This window comes from Rattus norvegicus, chromosome 20 (assembly GCF_021556685.1).
Source record: "Rattus norvegicus strain SHRSP/BbbUtx chromosome 20, alternate assembly SHRSP_T2T, whole genome shotgun sequence".
Classification (NCBI taxonomy): Eukaryota; Metazoa; Chordata; class Mammalia; order Rodentia; family Muridae; genus Rattus; species Rattus norvegicus.
In genome coordinates this window covers 30,835,443-30,841,442 of record NC_141553.1, presented here as the reverse complement: position 1 = coordinate 30,841,442, position 6,000 = coordinate 30,835,443, and the positions used below count along the sequence as shown (strand labels likewise).

Here is a 6,000-nt window from a genome sequence, read left to right as displayed (position 1 = left end):
CCATTTGAAATCCTTTAAACACAAAGATTGTGTCCTGTCTGGGCTTCTGGCCTGGCAAGGATTCCCAAAACAAAAGCCAGGAGGGTCATCCACAGAAAGCACAAAGGGTTTATGAAGGACACTCAAGGCCATCCTCTCTCTCAGACCGTGGTGTCCCCGCCATGGGAGATGTGTTTAAAGCAGAATGAACCATGCATGCATGGTTTTCAGGGAGAGCAGAAGAGAAGGCTGGTTCTCAGCAAAACACTCAAGCTTAAAATACACATTCTCAATGGAAACACTGTCTATAAATGCCAGCTGCCGGCTGGATAAAATGGTGAGGATGGTAGGTCCTTAACTCCTCTCCACCCAGGCAATCAAAGGCCTTTGGTGACCTCAAAGTCCCTCACTGTGTATATAGATACAAGTATAGTTTGTGGCATCAAGCACACACACACAAAAGGTCAAGGATTTGGGCAGTGTCCATTCAATCAAGGCTGAAGATTTCTGTTTCACTTTTTTTTCTTTTTCCAGAGATCAAAAGGTTCTCTCTCAAAGTCCTCTGATTTATCCAGGAGAAATCTGAGGCAACATGGTCGGCCCATTCAAGTTACTGCTTATGACTGGCCCTAGAGCCATGTGCCCTTGACAGGCTTCACGGTGTAAAAGACGGCATGGTTTTTCATCAGGGACCAAGCGACTACACATGCCCAGTGTCACCTGATATTGTCCACTGCACTGCCATCACAATGAATCTTCCAGAAACTAATCAAAATTGCTTCTTCAGACACTCTCTTTGTGTTTAACCTCAATAACCGTTGGGAGATGGCAAATCAAAGCAACCCAATTTTTAAATGATGCTGGGGCACACGGTCTTCATCCGCCAGGACGCACATCTGGATCTCCATCACTACATAGCAGATCGCGTGCATAAATTCTCAGTTCCTTTGGCCCCATGTGCGACACAGTAACATGTTTGGCAATATTTTCAGGACAGGCTGCATCCAAGGTGGCTTTTTTCCCCCATTTTTTGCGTTCACCTTCTCATTCCGTAGTGGGCAGATGAACGCCCACACCTCTTTCTCCCAGCAAAGGTGGGTCGATCTATCTGGTGCCTGTGGCTGGTCACCACAAGGCCTCCGCACAGGGCTCTAGGGAAGCCGGGTCCTCGCAGCCAACAGCTCCCCGAGGCGCAGGCCCGGTGGTTCCACTGCAGAAGGACAATAGCTCATCAAGCCCCACGAAAGCCCCCGGACCCGTCGCGGAGCCTGGGCTGGCGGGGGATGAGGCTGAGCGACTCCTCCTAGAGGTGGTTATGTGGAGAAGGAGCAATCCCTTCTCCCTCCTCCTCCTCCCCCCGCTACTATCCGCGGCCCGGAGAACTGCCGCTTGCCGCCATTGACACGCACAGATACAACCCCAAGAAAGGCAGGGTCCTGCCCGGCACCGGCGGCACGCGGGCCGAACCTGCGGCCGGGATTGGCGCGCACTAGGCCACCGGGCGCCCGGAGCCCGCGGTGCAGCACCAGGTGAGCCCGCCATGCCCGTGGCATCATTGTTTCGGGGGGCGCCGGGGGTCTGGAAACAAAACCCTCTTGCCCGGGCAGTGCAGGGGCCGAAGGGGAGCCACGGCGCCTCCCCACTGCAACCCTGTGGGCGCACCCCGGTCACCGACCCACCTCTGCCACAGAAATTAATAAATCGATCTGCCCAACTTGCTTCCTCGGGAGATAAAAGGGGGGTTTGCCGAAGACGCCGCGCGATGCCCGCCGCTGGCGAGGGGCCGGGGCATCCTGGGCCAAGCAGGGAGGATGCCGAAATGCGGGGTCCCGCGGCCGGGCTGGCGGTGCCGGGAGCCCTGGGCTTCGAGGATGCGGAGCTTGGGGCGCAGGGGAGGGAGGAGGGAGGCGCCCGGGCGCCGAGGGGACCGGGAGGGGGACGTTGGCTCGCCAGGGCCGAGGGCGCGCGACCGGGGCCTCCCGGGTGCCGAGCTGGGCGCGGGGCTGACAATGGAGGAGAACGCAGAGACGCCGGGGCGGCGCGGGCACGGAGCCTGGATACTGCGGGCGCCGCGGCGGAGGAGGATGCGGGGCCGAGCACTCTTCTCGGGTTCCCTTTCCGGGGCGATCCGTGCTTCCACCGACAAATGGCGGCCCTGAGCGGCTCGCCTACGGGTCCCAGATGCTTAATTTGCGCGGGAAAATAACAATAATAATAGTAACAATATCAAGAAGAGAGGGATCAAAGTCAAGTCAGGAAAAGGCGGCAGCCGCTGCTGCGGGTAGGAATCAGCCCTGCCTCCCCCGGTGCCAGAGCGCCATCCAGGTGCACAGCTTTCCAGCCCCGCTAGCCTAGGATGGCTCCCTAGAGTGGCTTTCCACGCCATTCCTCATGGGGGCGCCCTCAGCTCCTGCCCTCTTTGTTCCTCTCAACAATGGCCAAAGGGGCATCGAACCCCACCCCGGCCCCCCATCGCCAATCGAGCCTCCTCCTTAAGGAGCTCAGCGTTACTGATTGTGCCTGGGCTTCAAATGGACCACGGGTGGGCCTGATTCATGCCTGGCCATTGCTACAGCATTTGGGCCGGTGATTCTCTTGGGTGAGGGAAAGGGGCCAGTGGAAAAAACCAAAGAGTGGACGGACGACGCTGTAGGAACTGGTCTTGGTTAGCCCAGACTGGAATGCCGATCTCCAGGTGAGCTGGCAGTCCTAGCTTCAAGGGAAATCACAGCAAGAGGCCATACACCCCAGGAGCCTCAGGGCAAGATCAATCCGCTGGGGAACAGCAGTCTTGGTTCATCAGCTGTTTATGTTGAATTAAAACTGTTCAGAGGTGGGAATAGAAAACCTTATTCAGAGTAAAATGTCTTCGCTTATATCGTTTCAAAACAAATGAGACTGTGCGTAGTCACCAGTCCTCTCCTTCTGCCAGACTGAAACTCTCGCAAGTAAATGCTCAGAACTCCAGACCTGCACACGGTGCCTTGGAGTTTTCAGAAATACTGAAATTCGGGAACTCAAATATTGAAATTCCTCTGTGGGAAACTGTATCTTAATGAAATAACTCACATCAGCAAGATCTCTTTCCTGCATCCAAGTTCCCTCTCAAAATGCTGTCTTCCTCTCCTCCGAATCGTCCTGCCCTAACCGTGGTTCTGCCTCACCTGGATCCACTCGTTAGCATTTTGATGTGATTCACAGTTTCTGCAATTTCAGAACTCCATGAAAGGAACTTACTTACCTCTGTGGATCCAGAAAGATTCTGACCCTATCCATATTCCGCCTTGATGCCAGGGATTGGGGGGTGGGGTGGGGGTGCCTATGGCCTGCTGTGCCACAGCAAACCGCACCCCCTGCTGACTGTGACCAGAGACAATCAAACTCTGTTTTCTCTACCTCCTACCAGGGAAGCGGGAGGTGAATTCTATGGCAGACAGCTTAAATGGAAGATAGCAACACCCACAAAGAGGCCCGTGCAAAAATTGAATTCTCTTAAGGCTGTTTTTTTTTTTATTATTCATAAGAAATAGCCTTAAAGTTAGTTGCCGCCTTGCTAAGAGCCTTTGAAAAGTGTGTAGGGTAGAGATGAGCAAAAGACGGATGATCAGCCAGCCAGCGTCCACTGATCACGAGCTCTTAAACAGATCCAGACAGAGAGAGCAACACGAATTTGAGGAAATGGGTTCTACTCTCTGTGAGCATACCACTTCAGGCCTGGGAGATGCTAAAATAAAAATGAAGCCAACACAGGAAAAAAGTGTTAGCACTTCTGCTCCTGGGAAACTGGGGTACCTTCTCTTGCCTAGGGGTGTGGTGTGTGCCTGTCGACAAAGACTGGGTGCATGGCAGTTAGGCACTGGTTTTTACGTGTGTGTGTGTGTGTGTGTGTGTGTGTGTGTGTGTGTGTGTGTGTGTGTGTGGTACATGGGTACATGTGCCACAGTGCCCATATAGAAGTAAAAGGACAACCCCAGGGATCAGTCCAGACCTTGTTTGAGACAGGGTGACTTTCTTTTTTATCCTTCACTTAGACCAGACAGACCAACTTCTGCCCTTGGTCTTCTTACAATTCTGACTGTGACTGAAATTTCCCTGAAGAGCTACTGAGATCACAGATACTCTACCCATCAGGGTTTGCCGTGGGTTCAAAGGTTTGAATTCAGGTTCTCATGCTTGGGTGTCAAAAGCTTTTGCCCAAGGAGCCATCTCCCTAGCCCTGAGCTTGGCATTGCTAAATATATAATACACAGGTGCTATAAAGTAGCGGTTCTGAGATTGTTACATTTACTTATTGTGTGTGTAGCATGAAGGCGGAGGGGGGGGTTGGGGTGGGGGGTGTCAGAGGGCAGCTTGCTGGAATTAGTTCTTTCCTTCTACCATGCCGGTCCTGGGGATCCAATTCAGGTTCTCAGGCTTGACAGCAAGCATCTTTCCCTCTAAGCCATCTCTCTGGCACTCCATTTCTTGGTATATAGCCTACTGAAGCTGACAGTGACCTCCGTATGTGCAAACATTCATGGCAGAGTTTTGGTAGCTTCAACATTGAAAACCCGGGTAACAGCCAATAGTAAGGAATGCTACATAACCCCTCACACACCTATATTCTGGAATATGAGACAGCCGTTATAAAGAATAAAGTCAGTGTGTATATTCAGAGAAAGATCGCCCAAGGCATGCTATTAATAAAGAAAGAATGGGGCAAATTTCAGACGCACCAAAAGATAAACTATAGATCTCTAGAAATGAAAAAACCATGTAAATGGGTAGAGAGTGTGAAGGAGACAGTCTAAGGACTGTGGAGTACTTTGCTTGCATCACAGCTACTGTGGATGCTGTGACCTTTGACCTTGTACGCATCAGTCAGTCTGTGGATTGCTTGGCCAGGTGCATGCAGGGAGTCGTGGGGAAAGGATACAGGGTAACAGGAATGAACCCTCCCAAAGTGCCGAAAGTTTTAAAGGAAGGGGAGGATTTGGGTTGGAAGGGAGGAGCAGGGCTAGGCTTGCTGGAGACAATGGGAGAATTGGATAGAAGTGGCTGAGAGACGAGGCAAGAAGTGCTCCCTCTCCTCCTCCATCTCCAATAGGATTTTATGTGACATCCCAGCAAGGCTGAGTTCAGGCTTGAACTACCAGCTTCCCATTGAAGATGAACTAAAAGAATGCTCACAGTGGTTTTCATTTTACGGGTCCGTGGTGAGTTTAGGAGGAAACAGGAAATAAGAAAGGAGAAAAGGGTGGTCCATGTTTCTTTTGTTTTAGCCCAGGCCGGCCTTGAACTCTGGCCAAGAATGATCTCCCTGATCATTCTTGAGTCCCTGGATCCTCTCCCTTCTACCTCCCAAATCCTCGAGTTGCATGCACGCACCTCCCACCTCTAGTTTATACAGTCATTGAGACTCAAAGCCAGAGCTTCAGGATGCTAGGGCAGCACTCCTTCAGCTGAGCCATCTCAGCCACATCCTGTGCCTGGGAGTCCAGTGGCAGCACAGAAAGGTCATGTTTCTGTCGACAGCTGGAAGCTGGGGGTTTCTCTTAGGAATTAAACCGGAGAGAATGGTGGCTATTTGAAAAGATATTTCATTTCACAAAATAAAGAGGAAAGTTCAAAATACTTTTGTAAAAGGTTTAAAAATATCCATATTATTGGTTTGGGGTGTCTGAAGACCACTTTCAAGAGTTGGTTGTCCTCAACTTCCTCCTCTTCCTTCTCCTCCTCCTCTTCCTCCCCCTCCTGGGTGCTGGGGCTAGAACTCAGGTTTGCAGGCTTTACAGCAGTCATCCTTTCTTTTTTTTTTCTTTTTTTCGGAGCTGGGGACCGAACCCAGGGCCTTGAGCTTGCTAGGCAAGCGCTCTACCGCTGAGCTAAATCCCCAACCCCAACAGTCACCCTTTCTTACCTAGCCATCTTGCTGGCTTTAAAAAATTCTGGGGTTGGGGATTTAGCTCAGCAGTAGAGCACTTGCCTAGCAAGCTCAAGGCCCTGGGTTCGGTCCCCAGCTCCAGAAAAAAGAAAAAAAAA

The 6,000-nt window shown here is 51.7% G+C and overlaps 1 protein-coding gene across 1 annotated transcript in view; it reads left to right on the top strand.

Annotated features, from left to right (window-relative positions):
- The first annotated feature begins 1,379 nt into the window (after positions 1–1,379).
- Positions 1,380–6,000, top strand: part of Macroh2a2 (macroH2A.2 histone) — a 49,681-nt gene continuing 45,060 nt past the window's right edge. Inside the window, exon 1 of the mRNA NM_001135807.1 lies at positions 1,380–1,508. The gene's annotated coding sequence lies outside the window, so the exon portion shown is untranslated. The remainder of the gene's footprint in view (positions 1,509–6,000) is intronic.